This window comes from Schistocerca nitens, chromosome 1 (genome assembly GCF_023898315.1).
Source record: "Schistocerca nitens isolate TAMUIC-IGC-003100 chromosome 1, iqSchNite1.1, whole genome shotgun sequence".
Taxonomy (NCBI): domain Eukaryota; kingdom Metazoa; phylum Arthropoda; class Insecta; order Orthoptera; family Acrididae; genus Schistocerca; species Schistocerca nitens.
In genome coordinates this window covers 1,132,335,880-1,132,356,002 of record NC_064614.1, presented here as the reverse complement: position 1 = coordinate 1,132,356,002, position 20,123 = coordinate 1,132,335,880, and the positions used below count along the sequence as shown (strand labels likewise).

General features: G+C 43.6%; 1 protein-coding gene across 3 annotated transcripts in view; it reads left to right on the top strand.

The window, feature by feature from the left end:
* LOC126199429 (organic cation transporter protein-like) overlaps nt 1-20,123 on the top strand; it is a 194,107-nt gene that overhangs the window by 28,229 nt on the left and 145,755 nt on the right. Inside the window, exon 2 of one of the 3 annotated variants that reach the window (XM_049936365.1) lies at nt 12,143-12,326. The exons of the other annotated variants lie outside the window; for them this stretch is intronic. The gene's annotated coding sequence lies outside the window, so the exon portion shown is untranslated. The remainder of the gene's footprint in view (nt 1-12,142; nt 12,327-20,123) is intronic. 3 annotated transcript variants of the gene reach the window in all.

Here is a 20,123-nt window from a genome sequence, read left to right as displayed (position 1 = left end):
ATCATCTTTGCTTTGCCTTACTTTGTTATGCTAATTATTGCTATTCTGATCAGATGAAGCGCCATCTGTCGGACATTACTTGAACGTTTGTATTTTTTTGGTTCTAATAAAACCCCATGTCATTCCAAGCATGTGTGTCGATTTGTTCCTCTCTATCTACATTATTCCGTGATTTATTCAGTTTTCAAATTTATACAGACTTTTTGATCACCCGGTACTTCTTTCTCACCCCAACGGTTCTTTCCCGACAGGAAGTGTTATGTGTACCACGTGTGGTTGAAACTGGTCCATTGGTTTCAGACGTGGAACATACATATATACAAACATTTTTTTATGTATGGATACAGTGTGAAGTCCACCGACAAACTTTCAGAGGTTGCTCAGGGACACCTGAGAATTTTGGTATAAGGGTGTGGTTCATCACAGAATAATAATATAATTAAGATTTATTTCGTTTGTTACCCCAGTTCCCTTCAGTTCTGCGCAAATACCGTTACAAGAATGAAATAGACTGTAATATGCAATCACCAAAACGTACAACACATCCGGTTTCTCGTAGAATCCTATGTACAGATGCAGAAGAACTGTGATATTGGTGTCCTCTGTGTGTGAACAGGTCAGCACATCATCGGTGCGCCTCTGCATTGCACTCGGTGACCCCATACACAGCATGCACATCGGCCAGCACTTCATCAACAATCCTAACCGTACTGCTGCCCATCACTGTTAACATACAACTATCCTTTGTTCGCTATTAGAACAAACATGATGTAAATAAATGCAGAATGGCTCTGAGCACTATGGGACTTAAAAATAAATGCAATCGTGATAATTGGTCAGTAGCCGTAGCACACATAACACAGGTGTTGTTACGCCCCTGGAGGTAAATCTAACCATATGTATTAGATATACAGGGTGTCCCAAAAAGAACGACCCGATTTTAAATAGAATTATTTACTAGGAAGAAGGGCTTAACACCAACAAATTGCATACTAAATTACCCAGAAAAGACAGAAGTTTATAAAAATCCATCATAAATTTTCAATATATGCTCCATTGGCTGCACGCACGACATCTAGCTGATAGCTGAATTTATCCCAAACTGAGCGTAAGGTGTCTTCTGTCACTGAAGCTATTGCAGCTGATATTCTGGTTTTTAGTTCATCAATGTCACGAGGTAAGGGAGGAAGGTAGACACATTGTTTAACATGTCACCACAGGAAGAAATCACATGGGGTTAAGTCAGCGGACCTAGCAGGCCTTCTCTTGCGCGGACGCCATATTGCGCTAGACTGGCTGCACGCTCCAGGTTAGCGCTCTTAGCGACATCTAGCGGATTTTTTCTAAAACTCTAGACCATGCCGATTACATCTAGTGCTGTTTCAGTTACTTACGAGCACCATTTGTCTCAATATTATTACAAGTTAAAATCGGGTCATTCTTTTTGGGACACCCTGTATTTTCACTATGTCACAGTACATGAAACTTAAAGATATCCTAACGTATTAAAGGCTATCAACGTTTTCCATATCTACGTAGTTTTTATTTCAAAATCTGTGTACAGTCGCAGTGTATATGTAGTCGTGCCCTGATTATCGCGCTGTTAATACATTGTGTAAAAATAGCTGACGCTGCTTCTTGTTATGTAGTGAAACATGCACGTGGAACACCGTTCAAAATGTCAAGAGAATTGTTTCTAAGTGTAGAAAAAAACTAAGTTTGAAGTTTTCCGTGCAAACATATTTCAAATGGCTCTGAGCACTATGGGACTTAACATCTATGGTCATCAGTCCCCTAGAACTTAGAACTACTTAAACCTAACTAACCTAAGGACATCACACAACACCCAGTCATCACGAGGCAGAGAGGCACTATGGAACTTAACATCTATAGTCATCAGTCCCCTAGAACTTAGAACTACTTAAACCTAACTAACCTAAGGCCATCACACAGCACCGTCATCACGAGGCAGAGAAAATCCCCGACGCCGCCGGGAATCGAACCCGGGAACCCGGGCGCGGGAAGCGAGAACGCTACCGCACGACCACGAGCTGCGGACTGCAAACATATTTGTGATCGGTTGTGCTGAAGGATGCTAATCGGGTGATTGGTGGATCGTTGGTTCGAATCTCGCTGTGGTCTTTTTTCCGATGTATTTTTTCATACTTTTCTAAAACCTATATCATTTTAACACAAAATTCATCAATTATATACCAATTAACACATAAACATTATTTTTATAAAAAAATGCGTGTCTCCTTGTTTCTAATTACATATCGCACACAAAATTCTAGTTTTCATTGCAAATATAAATTTTTATTCATCAATATTATATAGAAGATTGTCAACGGCCTTGCCACAGTGGTAACACTGGTTACCAGTGGATCACCGAAGTTAAACTGCCGACTGCTGCTGGCAAGCGGGGTGCATTCAGCCCTTGTGAGGCCAACTAAAGAGCTGCTTGGTTGACAAGTAGCAACACCGGTGACGAAAACTGACAACGGCCGCGAGAGCTGATCATATATATCCCCCTATGTATGATGCTTTAAAGGCCTGTTCGGACGGCGCTTTTTATTTAGTTGGTGATAAGTGTTTACATTAAAAAAACATTACCAATTAATTTTTGGGGACAAAAATGGATAGCAAATACTCTTTATTTCGACTATGTCCGTTACTCTAATCGCAGATTTGGTCTCACAGGGGACAGGGCGATAAGCGTGATAGAAAACAATAATTTTCCCGGTAAACAGTATACCGTACAAATGCTGTATTTTTGCAGTTGCTAACGTACTACTGCAATCTGAACTCAACAAACTGTTCTGGAGCCAAGTTAAGGGATTTGTTGCGAGAAATAACAAAAGATACCTCAGACGTACTGGAACTAACGCACGAAGCTTTGTCATACATCACTGCCAAATGCTGGCGGGGGGAAATCAGCATGTCATAAAAGGAGAGAATGTGGTGCTTGGGTGGCTTCGTGGATTCTGTTGTTGACCGCATCGTTATCAGTATTATAGTACTCAAGTTTATTCCTGTGATATGGAATTCAGAGAGTACCAGATGACTGGCTGTCCGTAAAACATTCAGTGGCTTTAATATTTAACTATACGGTGAAATTCCTGCAATACACGTTTATGTCACACATAGCTAGCGCAGAAAAGTTACCTTCCATTTAAATTAATTTTCATCACTCTTGTTTTTAATTACAACACTACATTAGCTATGGACGAGAGCATCTTACAATCAGTCCAAAAAATATTCGTGTAGCTGCATATCTTTTAGAAAACAAAGTCTGTGTAACATGAAAAGTAATGTATACAAAATCTAAAGAGCCAGTCATGTAAGAAGTACCTCGTAAGTCATTTTTGTTGGAAAGCAAGGAAAGAAATACATCCAATCGACAGCAAGGTTAACAAAATAGAAAATTTAATACAAGAGCCAGTTCGTAAAGTATTCATCCACCACCTGAACATGCCGAAATTCTACGCGCAGTGATTAAACTACACTCCTGGAAATGGAAAAAAGAACACATTGACACCGGTGTGTCAGACCCACCATACTTGCTCCTGACACTGCGAGAGGGCTGTACAAGCAATGATCACACGCACGGCACAGCGGACACACCAGGAACCGCGGTGTTGGCCGTCGAATGGCGCTAGCTGCGCAGCATTTGTGCACCGCCGCCGTCAGTGTCAGCCACTTTGCCGTGGCATACGGAGCTCCATCGCAGTCTTTAACACTGGTAGCATGCCGCGACAGCGTGGACGTGAACCGTATGTGCAGATGACGGACTTTGAGCGAGGGCGTATAGTGGGCATGCGGGAGGCCGGGTGGACGTACCGCCGAATTGCTCAACACGTGGGGCGTGAGGTCTCCACAGTACATCGATGTTGTCGCCAGTGGTCGGCGGAAGGTGCACGTGCCCGTCGACCTGGGACCGGACCGCAGCGACGCACGGATGCACGCCAAGACCGTAGGATCCTACGCAGTGCCGTAGGGGACCGCACCGCCACTTCCCAGCAAATTAGGAACACTGTTGCTCCTGGGGTACCGGCGAGGACCATTCGCAACCGTCTCCATGAAGCTGGGCTACGGTCCCGCACACCGTTAGGCCGTCTTCCACTCACGCCCCAACATCGTGCAGCCCGCCTCCAGTGGTGTCGCGACAGGCGTGAATGGAGGGACGAATGGAGACGTGTCGTCTTCAGCGATGAGAGTCGCTTCTGCCTTGGTGCCAATGATGGTCGTATGCGTGTTTGGCGCCGTGCAGGTGAGCGCCACAATTAGATGCAGATGCAGATGACGGACTTTGAGCGAGGGCGTATAGTGGGCATGCGGGAGGCCGGGTGGACGTACCGCCGAATTGCTCAACACGTGGGGCGTGAGGTCTCCACAGTACATCGATTTTATCGCCAGTGGTCGGCGGAAGGTGCACGTGCCCGTCGACCTGGGACCGGACCGCAGCGACGCACGGATGCACGCCAAGACCGTAGGATCCTACGCAGTGCCGTAGGGGACCGCACCGCCACTTCCCAGCAAATTAGGGACACTGTTGCTCCTGGGGTACCGGCGAGGACCATTCGCAACCGTCTCCATGAAGCTGGGCTACGGTCCCGCACACCGTTAGGCCGTCTTCCGCTCACGCCCCAACATCGTGCAGCCCACCTCCAGTGGTGTCGCGACAGGCGTGAATGGAGGGACGAATGGAGACGTGTCGTCTTCAGCGATGAGAGTCGCTTCTGCCTTGGTGCCAATGATGGTCGTATGCGTGTTTGGCGCCGTGCAGGTGAGCGCCACAATCAGGACTGCATACGACCGAGGCACACAGGGCCAACACCCGGCATCATGGTGTGGGGAGCGATCTCCTACACTGGCCGTACACCACTGGTGATCGTCGAGGGGACACTGAATAGTGCACGGTACATCCAAACCGTCATCGAACCCATCGTTCTACCATTCCTAGACCGGCAAGGGAACTTGCTGTTCCAACAGGACAATGCACGTCCGCATGTATCCCGTGCCACCCAACGTGCTCTAGAAGGTGTAAGTCAACTACCCTGGCCAGCAAGATCTCCGGATCTGTCCCCCATTGAGCATGTTTGGGACTGGATGAAGCGTCGTCTCACGCGGTCTGCACGTCCAGCACGAACGCTGGTACAACTGAGGCGCCAGGTGGAAATGGCATGGCAAGCCGTTCCACAGGACTACATCCAGCATCTCTACGATCGTCTCCATGGGAGAATAGCAGCCTGCATTGCTGCGAAAGGTGGATATACACTGTACTAGTGCCGACATTGTGTATGCTCTGTTGCCTGTGTCTATGTGCCTGTGGTTCTGTCAGTGTGATCATGTGATGTATCTGACCCCAGGAATGTGTCAATAAAGTTTCCCCTTCCTGGGACAATGAATTCACGGTGTTCTTATTTCAATTTCCAGGAGTGTATAACGCTGACCCACGGCACACACTAGAGCAGGGCCGGCCAGAAATTCTGCACGCGTGCGGTGCTCCTGCACATGTGCAACTTCCGGGTCACAGCGTGCACGCCGCAGCCGTCAGCGTTCATGTAGTGCATGTTACTACGCACAGATGTCGCTTTATCCACTTGCCGAGAAACTCTGTACCGGTGCATGCTAGTGCTCTTTCCACAGCTTGCAAGCCAACCATGGGAAGGTATTTCCCGTATTAAACATTTAAAATACTGTCACAGTCTATTCATTGAGACGTCTACTTTTACGTTAACAGTTTAACCCAGTAAGACAAGTAATACAATTAACAATCGTGGGTTTTTATTAAGGCAGCTTGACTGACGGCACGTAAATACGCGTAATGTTTTTGATCTAGTATTTAAGAAAGAGAGCACTTAGCGACTTCCAACGAACCTTAGTCATGATTTCAAATAACATTAAACCAATGCAATTACACCCACATAATTTCTGTCTCGCTGACCTCTCGATGATGACCTGTGCCATTATTGCTATGTCTTCCATCAGTTCCGTCTGAAATCTGCGTAATAACCGGCAATTAGATGAATGTTATGTTTTATCGACTTCAGCTGAGCGTAGCCCTTCACACATTTAAAAGAAAACCCTAAATGTATGTATACAACAATCAGTTTAATGACCAATTTTCCTGATAATAATGTAACATGGAGCAGAATGATGCAATAATGCACAGTTAGTAGTAAACACTAATTTTTAATTATGAAAGGAATAAATCCAAACACGTTTACCACTGGTCATGAGACATGATATAGTTAATATCGGACACAAAAGCACGGCTCGCTGACGAACGCAAGCAGTTGCGGGAGATTTTCATCACATGCTCGATCGAAACGACTGAGTATATAGATCTTCCGTTCTTTGCTTTTTCGCAGTACCTACCATTTCTCAGTACTTCTCTGTTAACGTTACGGTCACCAGGGGTAAACGAGACTGGGACTGTTGCGCTCTTGCTTGTACCACATAAACAGGGAAGAGGAGCCGCCGCCGTTCATTTAGGACACATGACTAACAACAGATGTCGCTGTCGCACTCGTGCGCACATGTGCAGCACTTCCGCACGTCTGCACACTGTGCAGCGTTTGGCCGGCCCTGCACTAGAGTCAACCGTGCGCGGCCCCACTCTATCGCCTGTTGTGGTTCTGAAGGGCACCGATACAGTGCAATTAGCGCCACGGACCGTAAGGGTAGTGAGACGACGCTGATTGAAAGGAAACTTATTCTGCGCTTACATAATGAGTGCAAATCTTCTTACGAGATTGGTAAAGTAGTCGGTAGACGCAGATCGACGGTTCAGTCGACAATGGATCGATTTTGCGCAACAAAATGATTCAGAAATCTACCGCATACCGGACGCCCTCACACATTGACTGATGCAGATGTGAGATTTATCATGAGGAAAATGAAGAAGAAACCTAAAATCAGCGCTCCTAAGTTGGCTGGGGAGTTAGTCTAGCGGAAAGAAGGTATGTGCCCCCGGAAATACCTTCAGAACGGATGGGTATCATGGCCGGGTAGCGCGCAAGAAATTTTGGATCAGTGAACAGAATCGGAAGAAACGTCTTCATTTTGCGATGGAACATAGATTCAAAAAGGAAAACTTCTGAAATAGAGTAATATTTTCTGATGTGAGTAAATACAACGTATTCGGGTCGGGTGGCAAGCGAATGGTGTGGCGTAAGAAGGATGCGGAGATGCTGCCATGCAATCTTGTGCCAACACCCTAATGGTGTGGGGCTGTATGAGTGCTGCAGGTGTTGGAAAATTACATTTCATAGAAGGTACAATGGATCACCAAATGTATACCAACATTTTAAAGGACAATCTGGATCCTAGCGCCGAAAAATTAGGTATGCAAGGAAATTACATTTTTCAACAAGATAACGACCCAAAGCATACGACTCTAAATACAAGGCTGTGGCTCCTGTACAATACCCCAAAACTACTTAACACCCCTCCTCAGAGCCCAGACATTAATCCTATTGAACACCTTTGAAAAGTACTGGAAGATAGCACCAGGAGAAGACACATTTCTAACAATAGAGACCTAAGAGAAGCACTTCAAGACGAATGGGACAAAATTCCAGCCTCTCTGACGGCAAACTTGGTCAAGTCGATGCCCAGACGACTACAAGCAGTAATAGCTGCAAAGGGAAAACCCACTAAATATTAATTTTTGTAAATGAAATCATATTTTCAGATTGCAAATTTAAAAAAAATGAGTGGACGAATACTTTTTGAAGTAGCCCTTGAATAAATTCTCCATTTTGTCAAATGTGTTATCGCTATGGATGTATTTATTCCGTTGCCCATCAACAAAAATGACTTACCAAGATTCGTTGTATATGACTGGATGTTCACATTTTATGATTTTATGTTCCTCTCACGTGACTTATACTTTTTTTTTTAATTACAACTAGACGAATACTTTTTGGACTCACTGTATGTTTTCTGTCTAGCCCCTAGGAATCTTATTGTCAGAGTTTTGATATGCGTTGTTATTCCATTCTCTTTAAAAATTACATGACGTTCGAAGCTATAATAATTTTTTTTTCTCTGGTCGACGATTTTTACGTTTCAACTGCAACTGTTTACATTACTACTGGTTAGTTGAATCAGATGGCTAGCCAGTGCTGTCCAGTTGAATGCCGGCGCATTGTTGTTATCGCCTAGTCTACGTGCGCTTAACGAGTAGCGTAAAACGTATCTTTATTATCGAACTCGGTTGTATTCGACACAGCTCGGCTTCTGCTGTGTGTGAAACGAAATCCAGTGAGATTCCGGCGAACGTGGGAGAACACATAGTGTAATTTTTTTCATCAAGGTTATTCTTTGATGAACGCAGCATAACACTGTGTCGTCAACGGGAAGTACCGTGGGTTAACGGAACAAATTTATTTCCAAACAAGACACAAAGCATACACCATCGACGGTCGCACTGTTGCGAAAATACTCAGGTGTCCCTCAACAACCTCTGAAAGTTTGTTGTTGGAGTTCTGGTTCAGCCCGTCTTCCCGTATATTGCTCAACAATGTACTGCAATGTATACCGGCAAGAAAGGTCCGAGCAATAGGAATAGGTTCTCAAATACGAAATGTCTTGAAGACTTTTTGACCAGTAGAATCCATTACACTGTCCTGGACGACAAGTGTCAATTAGAGATTAAAGTAACGTCAGCAGTGACCCAGTGAACTGTGATAACACTGTTCCTGTTCTCTATCTGTATAAACAATCAATCGATAAGATGGGCAGCAATCTGAATTGTTTGCTGATCTGTGACGAGATGCCATCTGCATAAACTATCTACATGATGAGCAGCAATCTCTGTTGTTTGCTGGTTGTGCTCAAGTGTAAGGAGAAGCGTCGTTTTTGAGTGAGGATGACTTTGACAGAATTTTTAAATGATGCGAGAAATGGTTTGTTTGAATATGGTAATGTGAACAAAAAAGGAAAGTTTCCTCTGAAGTTCGAAAACAATGTTACTAGTGTGTTGCTTGATTCGGTCACGTCTGTTAAATATGTAGGCGAAACGTTGCGGAACGGCATGAAGTGGAACGAGCACTGAAGGCCAGTTGTAGGGAAGGCAAACGACCAACTACTGTTTATTACGAGGGTTCTGGGAAAATATATCGCACTTGTAGAGGTGATGGCGTACATAACGCTAGTGTGAACAGTTATTGCCCACTGTTCGAGTTGTAGCACTTCATTACTAAAACGGGTGCTTAGGACTGCAGCTGTGGTTTTCTCTTTTATAGGACGTAACGTAAATATAAAAATTAAATGGGTATTGCCAGTTGGAGGCACGAATAGGTAGTTATAACCAATTCATTAAAAAAAAATCATCAGCATTGTAAATTGCCACCGCAGCACAATACCTGTCACCCTGCCCGAGCGTCAGTATCCGTTACGTTGCGAGGTGCCGGGGCTATCAGTGTATTTATCACTAAATTCTACTAGAATCCACATATGTAAATCATGCTCTAAGCCCCCCCTATTCTAACTCCGACTTTTGCTGTTGCACAAGGATAAAAAAAATACGCGAACTGACTCTAATCAACCCTGCCAGTGGAGTAGAAGAGAGTTTGGCACCTGCAATAATTTAATTTTATAAATAAGTTAAATAAACAAAGGTTTCATTTGCATAGTGAGGAATGATAGGGTTGCTCTATCGATTAACAGAATGAAAGTTCTGTCCAAAATAACAATATGATTTATTAAGACTAAACACTGAATAGTAAAAGAAACACAGGAAATATAATACATCAAATTGGCTCAAATTTGGAGATTCATACAAACACTGTAAAGGTGAAGTTGTCCCTAAACTGGATCGTGAGGTTTAAGACGAGGTGGTATGTGGAGCCAATTCCTTTCCACTCAAATCTCAAGAGAGACACACAGCTAACCCAACAGTAATTGCTGCTACTCGAAACAGAACAAAGTTAGAAAAGGATGAACAGGCGCGCTCTGCTGAGCTCTGATTGTCACCTAGGAAAATCCCTATCTGCCGGTGCTGCGGACGTACATTACCAAACAGTCTTCTTATCTCCCAGAACACGATCTGGCGTACCGCAGGCGAGGGCTGGTTGCTTCGACGTCCTCGACCGAAAAGCGACTGCCGACTCCCCACAAGAGCACCCGTACAGGCCGAACACAGAACATTTCCGCCCCCACGACAGTGGCCGAGGTTAAACGTTCCAATCAGCAACTCGAAAACCGGCGGAAATTCCACTCTATTGCCAGAGCACTACCATTCCACCAATGGAGATTCTTGGCGCCAATTTCTGTGCTGATTTTGCTACGTCACGGCGCTATGTTCTGAGCAAACCAATCACCGTTACTATTTTGCAGAAAGTGCGGGAATTTTCCCGCCACAACTGCCAGGGTACACAAGTCATTCCCACGCCTCGCTGGTAGCCCGCCAGAAAGTGTTTTCGCTAAGTTTCTCCGAAGTAACGGAACCTCTAGCCCAGCCGCTACTTCACACCCCAGCGGGCGTGTCTCTTGACAATGTCGGCGTCTGCAAAGCATTCACTCGACTGCCGCACACACGTCGGCTTAACCCGCCTGTCACCGGACCACCCGGGTGACGAGAGACGCTGCGTGGGAAGTCCGCGTGTGAAGGAATAGCAGCCCTCCACCGCATGCAAATAGAGAGGAGAGTCGTAAGATAGAAATATGAGAGGGGGCTCATGCCACCTCTCATAGCCCCTACGCCATTTTAGATTGTAATTGGTGAGCGGTTGGCTCACTTAGGAGCAAGGTAGTGAGTCAATCACCCAAGAACAATCTCGCAACTGGTTCCACATGCCGCACTCTATAAAGAAAATCACTGCAACTGAAAAATGCAGCTCATAGAGGGAGGATTATTTATGATGTAGCCAACTTCACCTTCTTAATATGGAACACTAACACTCACATCACACATCCATACCCAGGGAGCCCCTTCCAAACACCGATTCACGCAGACATTCACGCTCTAAATATGGCCCGGGCATCTGAGCCAAATATGGAGCAGTTTATTCTTTACAATCAGAGTTGGAGTGCTCCGCAATTAAATGCCCAAGATGTTACAACAATTTTAATCATTAAACTAACCTGAACTCACTCACACATGATACTATTTAAGTTAACAATCTCTTTGTGAGCTGTCAGAATCTAATTACAACCTCCGATTCATTCTGTCTCCCTGCAGCAAGAATAACCTTTACAAAATGTTCCCTGAACTGATGGTCCATTCACAATGACAGTGGTGGTATCTGCTTCAGTTTATGGGGACTTCAGGCACACTGTTCGCATACACACAACAATAAATACAAAATACAAAAAAAACATGGTGTGGAGAACAATACAGTAATTTGTAATAAGAATTACAGTGAAAAACACAAACACATACAAGGTATAACATACATTACAAAACCAACACTAGAGAAAGAAATTTAAGAAAGAAAAAAAAAAAAAAGGTTCATGGGGCATCAAATTGTGCATGCACATTGCACAAAGTTCACGACTGTGCTGAGAATGAGGCACTAAATCACATTGTTAGAAATATCCGTAGCACTTCACTAATTACACAGTACTGACATCACATAAGGCTAAACGTCGGGTGTTGTTGCTACGTTGTGGCAACAGCAATAGGGAGTTCTGGAGTGTCTGCAGTACGCTGTTGAGATTGTAGTCAGACCCACACATATGATCACGGCAGTACGGTAGGAAGACACAGTGATAGGCTCTCCTCACGTCGATTAATTGTCTCTGAGGTCTATTTGTTGGGATACATCACTAGTCTAGGTCTCTTCTCTCGCTGGACAGTACTTTACGTTTCCCAATATTGCAGTTCGACAAGGGATGATGGCACGTGGAGTGACTCCACAAGTGTGTGCGGTCATCCATACAGGATCGAACTAGGAGTGACGATTGCTAAAACTGCTCTCTAAAAGAGAGGAGAAGTTAGAAATGAGACCATACATTTGTTAGTGTGGCACGATACTGCTTTGTGTATGCAGATCGGCCAATGCTAGTGAGTTGTAAAAACCCAAACAGGTGAGTATATAGCGTCCCTTTCTGTCCTGAGGCACATGAGGCGCAGATTCTGACACGATATGTGATCTTCTTCGTGTACTCACGACAACGTGGTCTGCCGCAGGGAATCCCTCCAAACGGCTGCCGCGTCCGGAGAGCTAGCAGGCTGTCGCGTGTGGGTCACGTGTCAGTGTCAACGGCCAGCCTCACTTTCGCTTGTGGCCTGGCGAGGGTCCCGCGTAATCCCTCAGGTATGCGGCCGGGTGACCGTCAGCCTGTGGACCGGATGTTCTCGCCCTTCACGTCAGGTGGGGTGCTGACGCTCTTTTCTTGCAGGTAGCCGTAGACCTCTTGTTCCCGCTCCGGCCGGCCTCCGCATTGCCACGATCCTCGTCATCTGCACAATTCTTACAAAAATCTTATGCCTAACTTTTTCCCATGACCTTCTATGTTATAATAAATTTACATAATGAAACATTGATGGTCTGTCATTTCAGACACTCTTATTTTACTTTTATAGTTATTAATCTATGGCAATCATTATAACATCTAATCTAGACATGGAAATAATTTATTTTGATATATGTGTAGAGACCGATCTCAGTATTGTACATGGTGTGTGATAACTGATGCTTTGTAATGGATGAACAACTAAATGTGCGGGCCCGCACTAATATTACTATTAATTATATAGATCGACAGTAGACATGCTCAAGAATTAACTACCATATGCCAACGATCTACATTCTATGTCTTCTAAATAAATTATATTATTATGCAGGCTGAAGTTTTACTGAGCTATAAAGAACATGCAACTATTGTACGTTCGAACATGCAACTATTGTACGTTCGCTCGCCGGTCGTCCCTCCATCTCGGGTCTGTGGTTTCATGATCTGAAAAATAACATCCCAACAGGCGCGCGCCAAACACAACACTTGTGGTAGAAAACCCCCACAATATTAATCTAGTTATTGTAAAAATCCTAAAGTTTAATTTATCCTAGAATATGGTACTCTATTATTATTATTATTATTATTACCTTTTTTTTTTTTATACAATACTCTCACATAATTCCTGTTACGTTGAGATGTCTCGCTGCTCGCCGCTATTGACGACAGTGATGTGCGCGCCGTACGACATGGCCTCCGAGTTCTCACTACGCCTCACTGAAACTCCAGAGACTGGGTTAGCCATGGCTATACACGACAATAAATTTATAGTTGCAACTTCCTTCTCTATCTGATGCGGTTTTCGGGATCAAAGCACACCTTTCCAGAAGCAATGTAATATGACCAAGCCAGGGGTGGTTCCTGTTGAGGTTTCAGTCGCCCAACACACGCCAGCTACACAGTATGTCACGAATATCCAAGTATAAGTCCCTGGTTATTCATCTGTGACAGTCACGAGCAGCACGCTAAATCCCCAACCAGCACATTGGCATGGTAGGCTTTATGCTCGCATTTCTCTCGTCTAGGGCACCACTGGAGTCAAACGCTCACAGGATCACCCCGACTTGCAAGACAACGATGCTGGCGCAGCTCTGCAAAAAAAAAACTATACTGCCCATATTCATCCTCGAAATCACGCAATATACCACAATCTTGCAGTGCACTGACGCGTGCCTGCAAGCATTGGTATGAACGACTCACGAACTGGTTGTGGCCGCTATGGAGCGTATCACGACTTCTCAGAACGCTTCTAAGAGCACGTTCTTGTATGCGCCCTCAACATGGACACCAGATAGGAAGGGACAAAAACATTGCTCATGAAAAGGTAGTGTCTCCTACTCCATCGACATTGGAGATCGCGAACATAAACAAAAAGAGGATAGCAGCAGTAAATTCTTATGCAAGACAACGCAGCGTGTTAATACTTTAGCAATCTTAATCTATTAATGTAACGATTATTGTTCCCCGAAGAAAGGTTCATACATTTGCCTATTCTAATATGTACACCACTTAAATTACTATTATTCCACGAACTTCTTTGTGTGAGAGAAGTGGTGGAGTCCTATGGACTAGCGTCAATCCCTTCTTAGACTCCCCCTCCTCTGACGTGCATTAGGATTTGGAGGTCTAATTTCTATCTCCCGGTTCTCCTGTTGTCCTTGATTTCGCTCTCTCCAATTACGGTCGCTTTGCCGTTCGTCATTCCTCCTGTCCCAGATTCCTTGTCTAGATTGACCTTGTTCCCTAACGTTCTCGTTTCCGTGTCTCTGGTTTCCATAATCTTGACTTGCGTAACCTTGATTTCCGTAACCCTGGTTTCCTAACCGACGAGCGCGATTATGCGATCTGTTGTCGTCTGCCCTTGCTGGCCCGTGGTATTTGTTATTTTGCGCCTTCTTCCTGTCCTTTGCGTCTTGTTTATCGAAGACTACTTCGAGTTCGCGCAATAGACTCTTGAATGCTTCGATGTCAGATCCACACTTGCCGACAAGTGTCTGTTGATACCTAACAGGCAATTTGGAAAAACAAAATTTGATGATTTCTCCCTTGCTATATGGACTATCTAAAAACTGATTCTTCTTGAGTAAATCATCAAAAAATTTGGTTGCGCTCTTATGCCCGGACACTTCCAGTTCAGGACAAAATATTATTTCGTCTTTAATCCTGTCTTGCGTTTCCTTTGACCAGTAGATCCCCAGGAACGCATCAACAAATTCCTGATAAGTCTGACACGTCGCTGCCACACCCCGCATCTTTTCTGCGGCTTGGCCTTCGATGTGTCCACACATGAATTCTAATTTTGCCAGGGTTGGCCATGATGACGGTAATGAATTTGTAAACTGCATCACCCAGCTCTTGGGATGCATCGACCCTCCATTATCTCTGAACTTTTGGAATTTTAGTATCGACAGGAAGTGATTGTGATCAAAATCCTGTCCGATCCTCGCACTGGTGTTGTCACTCGTTTCCGATACTTGCACGTCTGCTGAGTGTCCTGATCTATCTTGCTGATAACTGTGATGTGCTACCTCTGTATCACAGTGGCAGTGGCACTCAGAATTCACTCTCCTAAGTGGGCTACAATTATTGGAGCTATTACTAGGTGTTTCTGCGTGTGCATTGTTAGTTCCGCACTCTGTCACTGGGCTAGAGCACGGCGGGCTTTTCCTCGGAGACACAATTCTGCGCACTCCATCATTGGTATCCGAACGCGCAGTGCTCGTGTGCCCGTTTCGCTCTAGTTTTGCTATCCGACTCTCTACTTCTTTCATTCGTTTCGTGATGTTCGTAACCGCAATATTACCTTGAGTCTTTAAGGCCGCTAGGGATTTTGAGTGGACTTGTGTCGCACGTCGCAAGCGCTCTGCGAGTTGAGAAGTTACTCTTGCGATTTTCATTGCCCCTGTTGCTGCAGTTTTGGCTAGGCCTGCTACTTTTTGTGCTACCATTGACATTTGTTTTGCTTCTCCACATTCTTTCTTTATTGTTAATAATTCCCCACGAATTTCCCCTATATGCGAAATTATTGCTTCCGTGTCCTTCTTACGCTGTTCGTCAGCTTCTTCTTTCTCCTTCTTACGTTGTTTCTCAGCTTCTTCCTTCTCCTTCTTACGTTGTTTCTCATCTTCTTCCTTCTCCTTCTTACGTTGTTTCTCATCTTCTTCCTTCTCCTTCTTACGTTGTTCATCAGCTTCTTCTTTCATTGATCGTAGGAAGCTCAGTATTGGGTTTACGTCATCTTCTTGATCCTCTTCAAACATGGGCGATGTAACTCGGGACACCTGGGCGCTAGAGCTCTGACGTGACCGAGCTGGCCTCTGTCTGCACTCGTTCGTTTGACTATAAACTTCTGCTACCGTCTCGACCTGTGTGCCTGTCTCTGTTCCATCCTCCAATTCACTATCATAATCATGGCCGCGACGTTGCTCTAAGATCGCGTCCAAATCACCGTGCTCATCAATGACCCTGTCGTCCTGTCCTGCTAAAAATGTGCCCATCTCATCTCCGAACCTATCCCCGTCAGTAAACCGCCCCTTATCCATTATAGTATCCACTTTTGTTTTAGCTTCGCTCACTAATAGTCGTGCCTTACTTCTCGTGATCATTCATGAGAAACAAAATTTATCTAAAATACACAATAAAAATAATCTACTCTCTGTATTTTTACACATAGACATAAAATTTCAACAACGCTGTTCCAACGCTGTAATCACAAACACAATTTGATGTGGTACAGAAACCGCACACAAATCCGACAAAGTGCGATGTGGTACGCACACCACATCAACGAAACACAAAAAACAATGAACAAAAAAATATATACACTGAAAACAAAAACTGTAATCGTGCGCCGCTACTTAAAACTAAACGCGGAACTACCAGAAAAAAACTTGGGTATTAATCAATAAAAAAAATTAGAGAAAAAAAAATTTGAATGTTCGTACTAAGAATACTGTTTGTTAATCAGTGATTCTCAGGAAAGATCCTGGCAGGGTCGCCATATTATGCGAGGTGCCGGGGCTATCAGTGTATTTATCACTAAATTCTACTAGAATCCACATATGTAAATCATGCTCTAAGCCCCCCCTATTCTAACTCCGACTTTTGCTGTTGCACAAGGATAAAAAAAATACGCGAACTGACTCTAATCAACCCTGCCAGTGGAGTAGAAGAGAGTTTGGCACCTGCAATAATTTAATTTTATAAATAAGTTAAATAAACAAAGGTTTCATTTGCATAGTGAGGAATGATAGGGTTGCTCTATCGATTAACAGAATGAAAGTTCTGTCCAAAATAACAATATGATTTATTAAGACTAAACACTGAATAGTAAAAGAAACACAGGAAATATAATACATCAAATTGGCTCAAATTTGGAGATTCATACAAACACTGTAAAGGTGAAGTTGTCCCTAAACTGGATCGTGAGGTTTAAGACGAGGTGGTATGTGGAGCCAATTCCTTTCCACTCAAATCTCAAGAGAGACACACAGCTAACCCAACAGTAATTGCTGCTACTCGAAACAGAACAAAGTTAGAAAAGGATGAACAGGCGCGCTCTGCTGAGCTCTGATTGTCACCTAGGAAAATCCCTATCTGCCGGTGCTGCGGACGTACATTACCAAACAGTCTTCTTATCTCCCAGAACACGATCTGGCGTACCGCAGGCGAGGGCTGGTTGCTTCGACGTCCTCGACCGAAAAGCGACTGCCGACTCCCCACAAGAGCACCCGTACAGGCCGAACACAGAACATTTCCGCCCCCACGACAGTGGCCGAGGTTAAACGTTCCAATCAGCAACTCGAAAACCGGCGGAAATTCCACTCCATTGCCGGAGCACTACCATTCCACCAATGGAGATTCTTGGTGCCAATTTCTGTGCTGATTTTGCTACGTCACGGCGCTATGCTCTGAGCAAACCAATCACCGTTACTATTTTGCAGAAAGTGCGGGAATTTTCCCGCCACAACTGCCAGGGTACACAAGTCATTCCCACGCCTCGCTGGTAGCCCGCCAGAAAGTGTTTTCGCTAAGTTTCTCCGAAGTAACGGAACCTCTAGCCCAGCCGCTACTTCACACCCCAGCGGGCGTGTCTCTGGACAATGTCGGCGTCTGCAAAGCATTCACTCGACTGCCTCACACACGTCGGCTTAACCCGCCTGTCACCGGACCACCCGGGTGACGAGAGACGCTGCGTGGGAAGTCCGCGTGTGAAGGAATAGCAGCCCTCCACCGCACGCAAATAGAGAGGAGAGTCGTAAGATAGAAATATGAGAGGGGGCTCATGCCACCTCTCAACGTGGTGAACATCTACTCCAGATAGCACAGTAAGCCGGTTTCAAACTTGTTTCCAGATGTAAAGATCAAGTATATAAGCTTGATCAACGCTGGAATATTCAGGCCTGTCAGTTGGATTCAAGCTTGAAACAAACATCAAAGTTGGCAGAGTTCAAGCGATATTTCAAGCTTGACTTATCAAGTTTGGCTCCAGCTGTATCTACACACGTTGAATACAGCTTGGTATTTACAGCTTGTTTTAAGCTACATAATTATTAATCTGAATTTATTGAACCTAATTAATTAAGTAAATATCAGAATGGAAATGGTGTGAAAAAATTATCAAGACATGTATGTCTAAAAAATTTTATTTTCAAAGTGTTTAAAATTGTTTTATTTAAAAATTTAATTATTCTGAAGCCCCTCCGGCCCCAGCACACAGACCAGAGCAAATATCGCTGACTTCTGCTGGTATAATGATCCTGTAACAGGTAAAAGAAAATGTTAGCAATACCTAAACATAAAAAATGTAAAAAGTTGAAACTGATCAACCTAAATATTTTAAGCAAAACCAGATTAGCAAAATAACTTCAAACTCACTGATGTAGTAAGAATCATTAACTAGTATAAACGTCACTGAGTAAGCAGCTGCTTCTGGTGACTTCATTCCAAAGAGTTTTTAAAGTAATTTGAAATAACTTTTTGTTTGAAATTTTGAAAGTAAAGATGACATTTGGGTAATTTTTCGATGACTTCATGAAGAAGCCACACATCATTATTTCTAACAGTTTCCGGGCCATTTAATCTGAATTATAAAGAAACAATTACTTGAAATCATATACACCTCATACTGTAAGCTTATAAGAAAACTACCGTTTACAAAAATATAGACGTTTTATTCTATCCACAATTATATTTTGGTGAGTATAACTGAATCAAAATGAAATAAAAGATGAAATAGAAATGAATTTAAGAAATTACCAGTTCAGTGGAACTGAAATGTAAAAGAACAAAAAATGTTCTCCTTGTCATATTTTAATATTGCCTTTTATTAGATTTCAGCCACATTACAAATAACAATAAAAGTAAGAAGTACCAATAGGCCTAGCAGTATTATTTCACCTAGGGAACAACAAAATTAAGAGCAATTGAAGACCAGTCAAAGCTACGTAAATAAAAAAGACTGACACCTATGCAGTGACTGGTTCTTGATGCACTTTTCCCGTTCACCATGTCATTACTATTTGTATTAGCAAAGAAACTTTTCACACTTCACGATTATTCATTCATGGTGTGACACACGCGAGTATTTACAAGTAAACAAATGTAATAGGGCGATATATATAAAAAGGCGAGATTTTAAAAAGGTAAAATAACATTTAGTTTTAATTTATTGGTGCCACGTACTAGAGAGCTAGTTTAAAATGACCTCTTTTTGCTGAACAACTTGTAATATGTTTTCTTAGCTGGTAATCCATTTCACTTTCATCCAGGTTGAATTTTTCTACGTAAAAGAATATGATATTTCTTTACGTTACGTAATAATATTTAACATTTGTAATATTAACGTACCACTAGAGAAAAAATGCACCAGCGTACCTGTAATACACTATATATCTTCTTCAGACCCGGTGTAGCAGTAAGGCAGGGGACGACACACACTTTCCGAACTATTTTCCAGTATAAAACAAACTTCACAACAGTCAACAATCATTAACGCACGTCACACAAATAAAATGGCCGTAAACCTAGTAGAGTCAGTGCAACTGCAAGGCTTATAAATGCTTGTGGCGCTTCCCGTGGACGTCTATGGAAGCTATGCTGCGCGCGCATCTGCTGTACAGCCTTCCAGGGAAATTACAGTTTATTTCAAGCTTGGGAAAATTATTTTAATTCAAGCTAAATTTTTACAGCTTGATGTAAACTGTGTGACAGGTTGATTTTTCAATCTTGAATTTTCAACTGAACCTAAACTCAATATCCACCTTGAAATAAGCTTGGGTGCTAGCTGGGACACAAACTTAGATAAATAGTATATTCGTGATTCATGGTGTAACACTTTGCAGCACTCAATTGCAAAGCGGGCGTGAGAGACAACGGCTGCCGCCCTCTCTTTTAAAAAGAGACAGCGTTAATATAAAAACGAAGAAGATTACTGCCAACTCGAGAAGTGAATAGGCGGTATATAGCGAATACGTTCATGGGAAATTATTAGTTAAAAATGGCTTATCCTCGCAGTACCAGTATTTAACCAGCCAATTAAGCACAATAAGTGTGGATAGTCAGACCAGGTAGTCACCTGACTAACCCATCCCACACTCCTACTTTCATGCCATGAATTGCGACATCGGCAGCTCACTATTTGAATTGGCAGTAAT